This window comes from Bicyclus anynana, chromosome Z (genome assembly GCF_947172395.1).
Source record: "Bicyclus anynana chromosome Z, ilBicAnyn1.1, whole genome shotgun sequence".
Classification (NCBI taxonomy): domain Eukaryota; kingdom Metazoa; phylum Arthropoda; class Insecta; order Lepidoptera; family Nymphalidae; genus Bicyclus; species Bicyclus anynana.
In genome coordinates, this window is record NC_069110.1 from 14,946,366 (window position 1) to 14,960,256 (window position 13,891).

The window sequence follows — 13,891 nt, forward strand, 5'->3', positions numbered from 1 at the left end:
AACTTCATAGCTTTGATGTTAGTATACCTATTGACTATTTAATATTATATACTTTATATATACTTGTGCACTAGTTAGTGTATAAGTATATAAAGTAAACACAATAGTCATTCAAAATACGAGTACTTCGCAAGTGAACGATCAACGCGGTCTTTATATCTAAATATATTATTAGCACTAATACTCGTATAGCTTCCAACACAATTTGTATGTCATCCCTTTGATTTTGAGTGCAATACTTAATAATATAGTAATATAATGTAAAATGTAATGTAGTGTAGGAACGTTTGATCTTTATTATCTAAACGAATATGAATATCATCTGAACCTTGGAAACGGCTCCAACGATTTCTATGGATTTCGGGGGCGATAAATTGATCTAGCTGGGTTTCATTTTTAGTAAACGTACCAAAAGAAATACTAAGTAAAACTCGATCATCCAAAATATATGCAAAATAGAATATTCAGGGAAATATTACAATAGCTTTCGCATGTGCTTCGCTTCGCTATAATGTTTTTACATTGTTCGTCCGACTATCTTTCCATCTTACTACTGCATCAAAAATACTACATATATTAATAAAATAAAATACATATCTATGATAATATACCACATATCACAGAAATGGCTGACGCTTCTATTTTTTGATGGAATAGACACATGACACGCCTTACTGATTTTTAAGTCAATTATGCGATTAAATAAAGATTACATTGTTTAATTTCATTAATTTCAAAGCATTTATTTTACATATTGTTTATAATCCTTGGTCCACACCATACATTTTTGGGCCGTGCCCTTTTATTAAACAAATTACCCTATTAAGTATCAGAGGCCATTAGGAATGTAATTTCTGCTAAAAACTGTAGGTCCGAATGCTATACATCAAGCAGAATTAACGCGTTCAACAGAAAAAAACTTGCCTAAGCCTTCGCGAACTAAAACGAGATTACGTGCTCTGAAATATGCGCCGCGCTTTGTCTGCGAAATTCAAACTCTCCGAAAAATAACTCAAAGATAACAAAAGGATTTTGACGGAGGGTCCACCAGATTATCCATTCGCGGAGGGATATTTTTATAATTTCATTTATAATGCCATATAAAAATAATTTAATTTGAAAATTGCGATCCCTTTTTTTTCGTCGACTTTTATTTGTAAGTTAAAAATCAGACAAGAGCGAGTCGGACTCGCCCACAGAGGGTTCCGTACGTACTCGTAGGGTAATTATTAGTATGTAGCTAGTTAAGGAAACGTATGGCACAGTTTTTGCCGAGCCTTTACCGGATTTCAGACCCCCTGTTAATAAAGATTTAATAAAAAATATTCAGTTTTGACATTTTTCATTTTATTTTTGGTCTACGACGATGTTACTTGCCAAACTTCATAGTTCTATGTGAACGAAAAGTACCCATTTTGATTCCTTTAAAGGGTCCAAAATATGCGTACATTGCTGAATAAATAGAATAATATTATTTAAATAAACTTAGAAGTTTGCTTTATTCACATTGTCATAGGACAATATACTTACATACAACAACAACAACAACTTGATACCTCCACTATCTTTGGAATTAAAGGGTCTTAATAGACACAAAGATGGACAACAAAGTATACAGCTTAAATTTCAACTTGTTACCTCCAGAAACTCCTAAATGGATTTCGACAGAAAACAAAGTCATTTTGAAAATGTTCCATTTATTTTTTGAAGTACGGAACCCTAAAAAAAGGATATTTTGCCAATGTTTATAGCATTGTGAGTTGAATGAAACCTTATATTAATTTGGTATAGCTTCTAGTGGAGTGAGATCTATGGATAAAATGTATCATTAAATGGGCTTGTAATAATCGCTAGATGTTTTGATATTGATTACAATTCCAAACCGATAAACCTTTAGCTTTAGTTCACAGAGAATAATTATCAACTTGAATAGTGTTAACAAGTAGTTAGTCATTTGCAAGTAGGCCAAACCGCCAATAGCATGAATTTCGTATACCTGCGATTATTTGGAGTGATGTTTCAGCGTTTACTACAATGAAATATGGCGAATAAAATTTAAGATTAATCTTCTTAATATATAAATGCGAAAGGTCACTCATCACGAAATCTCGAAAACCGCTTGACGTACAAGAATAAAATTTGGCAGGGAAGTAGTTTAGAGTTAAAAGGTGTCCAATAAGAACGAATTTCTTGATAAGGCCGGATTAAGGAGGACTAAGGGCGTCCGATTTATTATAAGTAGGCTTAGTTAATAAGCACTATTGAAACGTCAGTTTTGTCTGTTTGCAGCGACAAGTGACTCTACCACCAGTTCGCAAAGCAGGACCAGCTGAGATCTAAATTATTATTACAATATATGATCACTACACCTGAGTTTTTAATATAAAATATAAGTCTGTTTAGTAGTTTTTAATTTGTACTACGTGAACACTGAACCAGCAGGCAATCCACTTTATAAGGGACTAACCGAAGACCCCCGGGTTTCACCCACGTAGTTCAATTTCCCGTGGAATTGTGTAGATTAAATAAAGCCCATAACACTTGCACGCCAGTGACGATCAATTATTGATCGTGTATTGATCGTTGCGTGCAAGACGGCTCGACTTATTAAACGTCTTCACCGCCGTTTGGCATTCAAATCTGTTCAATGGTTTCTGCGTTAGAAACAAACATCCAAACATATATATTTGTAATAATGGTTGCACTAATGCCTAGGGAATCAAAACTGTTGTTGCAACCATAAAATGTTATGATTAGTATTTCCGTAATCAAAACTTTGCTATACCAGTTCAACATAATCACTCTTAGTACTCTGAAAATATATAGTGGCAATTAATCAAACTGTAAAAATAGCCTTATCGAAACCTTTTTTCTTTCCATTTATCAAATAACAAGGATCAAAATTGAGAGATGTCCAATATTTTAATAGTTGGTAAATAAAGTAAAGTAAGGCCTAACCCTTCTCATACTGAGACTCGTGCTCAACAGTGAGCCGAATAGTGGTTGTTAATGATGATGATGATGATGATGAAGTATTTATAACTAAAGAACGCCCCCGACTTCTTCAGCGTGAAGTTTATTTTTCACTGATACCGCGGGAATTCAGCATAAAAAACAATGATCCTCCTCTACCTTATAGTCATCGCAGCAGCGGTTTACTCACTTTTTTACGATATTTATTTAACTACCCGATAATGATTTTTGTTTGTTAATTATTTTAGTTCTAAAAATATTGTATTATGTAATAATAACCAGTGCACAGTAAAACCGACTGTGGTTTGTGTTGCACTATGGTTAGGCTTAATTGAAATGTGTTTTTTGTAGAATAATAAATAAATAAAATAAATAAAGAAACCGTCTTATTAAAATCAGTTCTGCCTTCCAGATATTAAATCAAACCAATAGACAGAACACACAATTAATTACACAAAATATAATTTAAAAAATTGTTTTTTTTTAATAAGGTAGGTAGGTACTTGAGAAATCACAATCATTTTAAAATCATAGGCCGAAACTTTAATTTTATTTATTTATGAAGTTTGAAAAAGTCTCAATAATTGTGATATAAAAAACACTAATAGAAGTAAGTAGCTTCAAGTAAAATTTGCGTATTTGAGAAAATAGTTTCAAACGTAGTGAAAGGTAGTGGTTTTGATGAAAAAGTTTTCGAGCAGCATAGCTAAGGTACAATTTTCCGAACCCGTATCAAGACAGATTAAATGGATAGCTATCGAAAACATTTCCCGATGCTTCCGGGAAAAAGATGCACGGTCACTGGATCCTAACGGGTGATTTAAAACTGTTTTAACTATTCATCATTTAAATAGCAACAAAAAAATACAAAGTCAAAATTTTCGTAGCACAACGGAGAACCGAGTTATTATAAAAAAAAACTGAATTCAATTCTTCCTATGCATGTATTGTCCATATCATCTTGGATTAAATATAGTGTGACGAGTGGATGTAATGCCTGCTGTGACACAAGCTTGATCATTTATTATTTTTTGAAGAATATTTTTCATATCTCTTTTTTAAATATTTACTGTTCCCCTCCAATTAGCTGAAATTATTTATTAGGAGTGGGTGCGATTGTAGTCCAGCGGAAGGGAAAAGAACCCCGGTTTCACGGCAATGGGTTCCCTGGAGCTATGTCTAATTCATGTCGAAGGTCTATAATTAAGGTCATTTACATTTGGTCACCCGTCGCTCATCGTTAAATTGAGATATCGATCGAAAAAGAAAAAAATAGGAAGTTTAAACACTTTTTTTAGTTAGTTTTATTTAGTTTCGTTACTTTATTTTTATTTTTTAACAAAATACGCGCACTGGCTCGCCGGATAAGGAAAACGATAAAAGTGACGTTGAAAAATAAAAAAAAAAAACATTTATTTAAAGATAACTGCATAGTTATTCTCACTACTTAATGAACACCGTAGTTCATATACGTTTATTAAACGTCCAAGGCTCTGTCCCGCAGTAAAAAGTGTTGTGGTCCGTGAAATGATGTCCAAACTCCAATAAAAAGTTCAGCCATCATTTAGGTTGTCAGCTTGCGACGACGGTTAAATACAGATTTTGCGAGTTTTTCCGACTATTATAAGATTAAATTTCGTTCATTATTTGATAATGCGGGCAGCCTGCGCTGAGAATATAATGAATTAAGCGGAGTGAAAAATTATTGGGTGAGTTTTGGGTTTTGTCAAACATTAAGACGCTTTTCCATCAAAGTTACGGAAATGCAGTGCTAGAGATGTGTTTGAAACTGACCAATTGGATATTCTAATTAACTAATTTATAATAAAGGCTTTAATATAAATAAAATAACCTTTATAATAAAGGCGAAAGATTGTGTGTAAGTGAATGAGTATGTTTGTTCCTCTTTTACGCTGCGGCTACTCAAGCTATTTGGCTGAAATTTGGAATGGAAATAGATTTTACTCTGGATTAACACATAAGCTACTTTTTATCCTGGAAAAATCCACAGTTCCCGCGGGATATTTGTGAAAACTGAATTCTACGCGGACGAAGTCGCGGGCGTCCGCTAGTATTAGATATGGCTAAAGTAGGTAAAGAATATTGTATTATTATTATTTACACACGTATTTTTGAACGGGCGGACTTGATTGGTTAGAATTTTTAACGAGGCACTGAGTTCAAATTACTCGTAGGTAAACCTTTCATAGCTTTACCTACGAGTAATTTGAACTTTAATAAGATTGTTAACTTTACAGTTTTCTAAAATTTCACTGTAATGTCCTGGAATTACATTACAATATTTCAACTCATATCTCGGAAGAACGTTAATTATGCCTTCAAAACAGGTCCTTAGGTTAGGTTAGGTAATTACACCTAATAGTGATTGTAACTGTGTTAAACTCTAAAGCCGTCAACCGCATTACCAACAGCAATGTTGCCTATATTATATACTAGTTGATGTCCGCGACTTCTCCCGACCTTAGATCTCCTTAATCCGGCCTTCTTGCAAAATCCGTCCATAACGGGTGTCTACTAACTATAAGCTACCTCCCTGCCAAATTTCATCTTTATCACGTCAAGTGGTTTTTGATATTTCGTTATGAATGACCTTTCGCATTTATAATATATTAAGATAGACAGTCTGTATCGTGCACATCTTGGAGGTCACGGCCTTAGGTTAACTGTGAAAATTAATAATAATTAAGATTTATGCATCCGCAATGGAAATTAATAAATTAGTTGTATGAACTTAAATCTTAATACATTTTAACCACCGAACAAGACGAAGGAGGCTCTCGATTCGTTACGTACTTTTTGGTTTTTTATATATTATATTTACAATGTTGTCTGTTTTTAATTATTGTTTTTGTTTGAATGAGTATACTACATTGGCATTTATCATTGAACCTCAAATATACACAAGAGTCAAGAGAACTCCTTAAAATTGAAATAGTAAATGAACAGGGGCAGTAAAATTGGTCAGAAAAGTTTTTAGTCACTAAAATAAAAGTTTTTAGTCATCTCTTTCAGTATTATATAAAGGTTTGTCACCACCTTCAAAACAATGAATAGGTAGGGTTAAGACATCCCAGATTTACAAAAACTCTTTTTTTAGTTCTTAATTTGCTAGTTATAAACCACGCCTAGGGTACGTAGAAGAAATAAAATCAATTTTACCGATTGATTTACAAATTTTTAGCCATTACCAAACACCCCTTCCAAAATTTCCTACGCCCTTTCAAGCCATTACTTTTTTCAAATGTATAAAAATGTTGACGTCCCGAGCAAATCGCTTCGCATAATGACGGTTTAGATCCTGATGTATCACGTGAGATTTCTTTTCGCATATATACCGACAAACTCTTTGTCCGGCATATTTTAAATATTTACCTAAAAAGTGAGATTTTGTACGTATCGCTGCTGTCAAAGGTTTTGTGCTGGCAGTTCATCATTATCAACCTACTATACAAATCTAGACCTCCATGTAGGATAGGGGATTTAAAGCTTAGACAATGTGGGTTAGTGGGTGACGAAAATAATACATTCATATAGGTACAAACGAGACAATGAGACAGGCGTCCACAGATCCGCATTTGATGTATCGGACGCATCGCATCAAACGGATTTTAGAATTATTTGTATACGAGTGCGTCCACTGATCTGCATCATACGGATCGCATCTAACGGATTTTATCTACCGTAAAATTAAAAATCGGTTTGATGCGATGCATCCGATACGTACGATATGAATCCGTGGATGCCTGCCATTAATGAACAGTCACGGAAAATATTCCTTTTTTTATATTCCGACGTATTATTTTCTTCAAACCTTATTTTCTCGTACATCTAGATTTTCTTATTTTCTTTTTATAAAGGGGTACGCAGTCGAGGGGGAAATTTAATAGGGGTACGTGAGCCTATAAGTTTACGGAGGTTTGTACATTGTATAATTTGGCGGATACATTTTCAGTTGGAACAGAAAACGCGCTCAGTAGGAATAATGAGTATTCGCCTTACGCAATAAATTACGCTTGTATATAAAGTAATGAATACATTTTTTCATTCTCTTTCGTGCACAATTCTACATAATTATTATGTAGGATACCTGCGTTTAAGTCGTAGGGTAACTAGACAGATCACTGTAATGATTGGCAGTTTTATGGCTTTTACCATAGCCGGCCGGCCATTGGTGAATTAGGAACTAAATCCAAAAGTTTTGGGTTGCAACAAAATTTTGTAGAAAGCTAACAGATAAGCAAACTTTCATCGATGTATGTAAATTTTAGTTAGATAACGCTTCGTTACCAAAAAATATTGTTAAATATTAACATCAAAAATCGTTCATCATTCATTTATCACGGATTCGTATAATATAATTGTAACCAAATATTAATGAATGCTTTTGAATACATTGTTTTGTACTCTATATTAAATGTATTGGTAGTTTACAAAACAAATTATCAAAGGCTGAATATGATGAGAGGATTTAATACCTATTTATAAATGGAAGTCCCACGCTGACGTATTGACAAGCTAAAATAATCATATAACAGGCAACTGTTTCTCGAAATTATTGAATGTCAACTACAAATGAATGGGTGTTATTACCGATAACAATCCTGAAATCTATATTTCAGATAGTATATTAATAGGAACTACGCGCAATAATTCAATTTAACATGAACAGTTTATTTACGTAGTTTTGCTAAGCTTAAGTAACTTAATTAAGTATCTATAGTATATTATCTATAATATAAAAAAGAATCGCAAAATGCGTTGGTAAGCGCATAACTCAACAAGGGTAGGGGCTGCGTAGGGTAGGGTAGGGTAGAGGTATGGTAGGGGTAGGGTAGACGTAAGGTAGACGTAGGGTAGACGTAGGGTAGGTATAGGGTTGGAGTAGGGTAGGTAAGTGTATGGAAGAAGTGCACAAAAGTCAAAGCGAAGTTTGACCGGGTCCGCTAGTTTAATATTAAAAATATCAAGCATCTGAATTCATTTAGGCTTACAAGCTAAATCTAAGCTTCTTTTCTTTAAATATTTCATTAAAGGTTGTCTGGCGATTTATTTTAGCGATAAGACCTATAAATATTTTTTGTGCAAACAAGACTTATTCTATTATTATATTCTAAGAACGCTAAGCTAATTTTGTAAAAGATCCAGAATTAGAACTTGTAGGAGATAAAATGGGGGTTTAAAAATCATTTGGTAACACAAAGGTTTCAGAGATTCTCAGTTTAGACCATTTTCGTACTGTAGAACCGACAAACCTATACATTGATAACATTACTTTTTAGTTTCGGGATATGCATAAACGAAAATCCCAGTATAAAATAATATTATTGTGGATGCCATTTCATCAAACGAATTACCTACTTTACCTCTCTCGAACAATGGAACAATAAAACAGCATCATCCGAATCATTACGCAGTATGGAATATAATAGGATTAAATAAAAAAAATACAGAAACTGATTTCAATATGCTATTGTATCACTAATTGATGAAAATAATTATCTTTATACTGAGTAATGGATTAAATTTTACATGAAAAATGTATTTTGCAGTAACGTACTCGTACTTATTTGTAATCTTTCAGTTGCTTTGCAACCTTTATGATTGTCTAGTTTTTTCAACCAACGAAGGACAGTGATTTTCTATAAAGCTAATGACATAGCTAATGACATAGTCAAAGACTAATGGAAAATAAGGATAGATTGTTATTGAACTATAAGCCCTATACAGCATTTTTCCACAAACAACTATGCTATGTGTATAAAAATATATAACAAGTTCGTTCCAACCTTACGTCAACAACCTCTAAATCAATTTTAAAAAAATCTATTCTCGTGGTTGCTAGATAAATGCTTTTATTCAGTAAATGAATTTTTATACTAATGTAAATTGTTTTTAGACTAATTTAATTTAATTTAATTTGCATGCCAGAGATGGTCGAATTCATAGTATTACATTTGGATTTAATCAGCAAATAAATAATTTGTATTTGTTTTTCGACGATATTCGACGTGTATATTTCTTTATGTATAAACATGTGTAACTTTTTTAACCTTTAAGATTGTTTGGCTGAGTAACGTTTTCATTATTTTTTTCGTAATTCTAATATATTTTCTACTAAAAAAAAACTTTATGCACTTATTAGCTTTGCTAAATTTCATTTTCCTCCGTTTACGCATTTGTCTAAAAAAGGGGGTTTTTCTTACGTATAAGATCTTTAAATAGTTAGATACAAAGTTTTAAAATAATATCTTGCGTAGTTTATGTACTCTGTGTATAAAAAATATACTGAATGAGCGGGATTTCTGATGTGGTTACGGATTCGCAATCAATATAGAACGTCAATTATGAGGCACGATAGATTATTCCTGGTCCGCCCGCCGAAATCGAAATATCAGTTCCATTTTATAATTAAAGGGTTTCAGAATATTCGCCCATTCATACAAATGGCTGTTTAACATTCCAGTAATACATGCATAGAGGATTAGTAATTAGTTAATTGCTAATTACAATTACTTATACCTGCATATAGTTTGTTAGAAATAAAAAGGTATTTTTTTATAGATAGAGCTTGATGCGGTTTTTATATTTTGAAAGCTGGATCTCGAGCCAAGGTTTCAAATGTTTCTTCAATTTTTATCAGTGGATCATAAAACATGGAGGGTGAAAATGGAAAAGAACAACGCAACGATGGAAGACTTTGAAATTTGCATTTGTAGCGAATTGTATGTTTCAACATCTGTATCAAGATTTTCCAAATAAAGAAATTTTTAGTTTGAATTTCTAGACCGCCTCAAGAAGGAAAATACATAAACTGATAAACATACAATGTTCCTCTTGGGTGATAATAAATAAAATAAAAAATACACCTCATAATTTTGTTTTTTTCAAAATTTTGTCAGTACAGTACTGTCAAGTCTGAATATACGAAACAATTATGTGTATCCTATACACTGGATAAGTTTCATCAGTTTTTGAATAAGAAGGAAAATTGTAACCGCAATATCTTTATTTTGGTAAAAGGGTATGATAAAAACGGCGCTCTATAGCGTTTGCCGGAAAATATGAGGCAATCACATAAACGATGTAACGCCTAAATAAAATATGATCGAGTGGTATCGTAGCGTGAATGTATTAACGGTTCATTTAACCCACTGCTTTCGTTCAAGCAACGACAATTAACGGTTACATTTTTGTATGGATTTCCTTAAATAAGCTTCGGTTTCCTGTACACTACATGTTTACTAATGTACTACTAATATATTCGAATATATGCAGTTACTGATAGAATGTAGTGGGAGAAAATGTGTTCGTCTATATAAAATGACTTAGTTCTATATTAGAACGGATGACCATGTCCAGGGATACTCTGCTCGGATCTTGTTAGGTATGGCTGGGCGGGAAGAATGAGTCACTTGAGTGAAGAAGGGGAGAATTAACTAGTTTTAGAGGACGTCTTTAATCCTACATCCATCAGTTACAAGTCCGAGACTTCGCTCAAAGTTATTCTCTGCCACTTGAGGAATTATTGGTAACATTCAATAATTATGTTTTGCCCTTTAAATGCGTACCCTATGTCAACCCGTCTCCGACAGTACCTATTTTGTGTTGTGGTAGAAATGTAATGTAATTGCACAAGCACAACTATAACAATTATAATTTTATCGATTTTGAGTCTGTAACGGGCTGACTTTCGTTACTTTATAGAAAAAGAAATATTCAAATATTATCATTACAGACAGTACAAATCCTACTCTAATTACAGCATGTCTGTCTGTAGCCCTTAAATAGGTTGTACAGCTCAGCATATGCATTATGCCATGCATAAGATGGATAGTTTAATGCACGGTGATTTTAAGCTCCGAGTGAAAGAAACTAAAAGTTTGTCAGTCCATGCTCTTACAATTGGCTCAGAGACATCGAGCTCCGTAATATTTTCTATGATACATTACCATGAGTCTGCTATTTACAAATTTAGAATTTCAGCCCCCCCGTGAATTAAGTTTGTATAAAACAAAAATATAATATCGATTATTCATTTTTTAAATTCAAATTACTTGTAACTAATTAAAATGTGCTGCTCTTTGTTCTTTGTAAATTATGCTACTTTGCACAGCGAAGATAGCAAGCGTTCTAACCGATTGCTGTAAAAAAATGTCAAGAACTCAATACGCCTGAACTCTTTGTGTCCGTGCGGGCTTTAAACTATAGAAATCTATAACTCTATATTTTTTTATATAAAGCGTAGCGGGGCACGAAATTTCGCTACCTGTATATATATTACTTGGCAGTCTCCTTTTTCCCTGGCATCCTTTCTTCCTTTGTGTACGACACAAAAAGAAATATCTGATATAAAAAGACAAATAATAAATCTCATTTACAATTGAACTTGCTTTGGTCCGCGATTATGTTGTTTACTTATTTCATTTACAAAAAAATATTCCTACATCCTAAAGGTCTATGCCCAAAACCCAAAGGGACACATCCGTTTTTTAAATCGATTTTAGGCCTTGGGCAACCTCGTGGAGGGAATAATTGCCGCAAGCATGCTGAGTATGATTTCTGAACCCATGAAAACGATTGATTCTACATTTGTCATAGTATTTTTATTCTGGCTCTTGTGTCCTTATGTATTCCTTATATAGTGTTTACATCAATAGTTTATTTAACAGTCGACTGTATAATAACTAGCCTGCGCCTTAAGAATACATGATAGGTTGATGTGCTTTGTTGTTTCACTTTAACGCATTAATTAAACTTTTGCTTCTTCGGACTTATGTAAACAAGTTAGTAGAACACTACTAAATGCCAAATACTACCTAAAATATCACTGAAACCTACTCTATCTATATTATAAAGAGGTAAAGTTCGTGATGTTGTAGGGGGTAATCAATAGATCTACTGAACCTATTATGAATACCACTAGAAAGACACGTTTTTTGTGAGTGTCAAAGGCTATGTGTTATTCTCGTATTAATTATTAATTTATAATTCCGTGGGTGAAACCGCGAGGCGTTGGCTGGTGATTATAAAATGCTTCAATGGTGTATTATAAGTAATAAAGGCAACGGATGCTATGAGAAAACTCATCAAAAATAGTAGACGCAATTTAGATGAGAAACGTGATTGAAATTATTTAAGGGGGTGCAATATTGTTGATTGGATACCTAACTAATATTGACAATTCGGTTTGAATCCGTGTTATTTCAATATACGAATAACGGAAATTTTATTCCAAAATAAATATTTGTTTCATTGCTTAAAAACGTTTTTAGGCAACCAATTCTATTAAATGACTAGCTTTAGCCTTTTTCTGGCAAATGCAAATATGTGTTCCATCTCTGCCCAATGTGAAATTGATTAGACCCGCACTTAGTTTACGTGGATCACATTAAGCTACATGTTTTCTTCATGCCATCGTTTTTGTGGAACGACTTTAGCTTGGCAACTTCGTTCGTACCATTCCCGATGGTCCGCGCGGGCCGCGGGGCGTGTAGCGTTTAATGAAAACCCACGACTGACACCTCGCACGATTTCACACCCGCGTAGTCTTTCCCCCCGTCGCCCGCATACCATGGGAGTGTCATCAACAAAGTTGCCAGACTATAGTTGGTTACACACGCGTAGTTCCCATTCCCGTAAGAATGGGGGGTAGAAATACAACAGAAATAATGATTAACCTTTATTTGTATTGTTTTCTGTGGCATCACTTTTATAAATGTATTTTTAAGTTATATTGGTTGGTAGTTAATAAACACAAATTGTTTACTGTTTACCAATTTATTTAACAATTAATCTAATTTTGTATTCTAAAATTATTTTTAAATTAGTACTTTTTATAATACATTGCGTTTTGGTACTTTTAACAAACTTAACATAGTTGTTAAATATCTTATTTTTATTCTATTTCAAAATGGCAGATAGATTTGAATCTTATAAGATACATTTTTATGTTTTAAAAATACTAAAATGTTGTTGATTCAAGGTATAAAAAAAATATTTTTGTGTAAATATAATAAATTGAAAACTCTAGGGACGTACTCGTAGCGAAGTTCTATCTTACTTACTACAGCGCTGCATTGGAGCCTCGTAGCGCATTGAAGTTCAAACATCTCTCATGAAACGAGTAATGAGGTTGGATTTGGAAGTTACTAGTACAGTTTAATTTGTATAGAAGAAAAATGGAAACCACAACACCACTACAATCGTCCTCGTATCATTTTCGTAGGGATAATAAGACTCCGTGATAGCCCAGTGGATATGACCTCTGCCTCCGATTCCGGAGGATGTGGGTTCGAATCCGGTCCGGGGCATGCACCTCCAACTATTCAGTTGTGTGCATTTTAAGAAATTAAATATCACGTGTCTCAATCGATGAAGGAAAACATCGTGAGGAAACCTGCATACCAGAGAATTATCTTGATTCTTTGCGTGTGTGAAGTCTGCCAATCCGCATTGGGCCAGCGTGGTGGACTATTGGCCTAACCCCTCTCATTCTGAGAGGAGACTCGAGCTTAGCAGTGAGCCGAATATGGGTTGATGACGACGACGTTTGAGATATATTTAGATGATTAAAGAAGAAGGAAATTAAATGAACCAAAATTACTGACATAGTTCAACGAGTCGCGAAACTGAAGTAGCAAGGCGGCTCAGGACTGTAGATACAAAAGATCCTATGTCCTGCAGTGGACGTATATTGACTGATGTAACTGGGGTTATGGCAACAGTGCAAGGCTCTCAATATAAGTAAAAAAATTGGAGCTTAGACCTGCTCCAATACTGTTTGGCAAACTAAGGGTCATAATATGTAAAGATAAAATCAATCAGAATTCATTGAATTCAAATAAGCTTATCTTACAAGCACTTATAAAATCAAGTTTAACTACTAAAATATAATAAT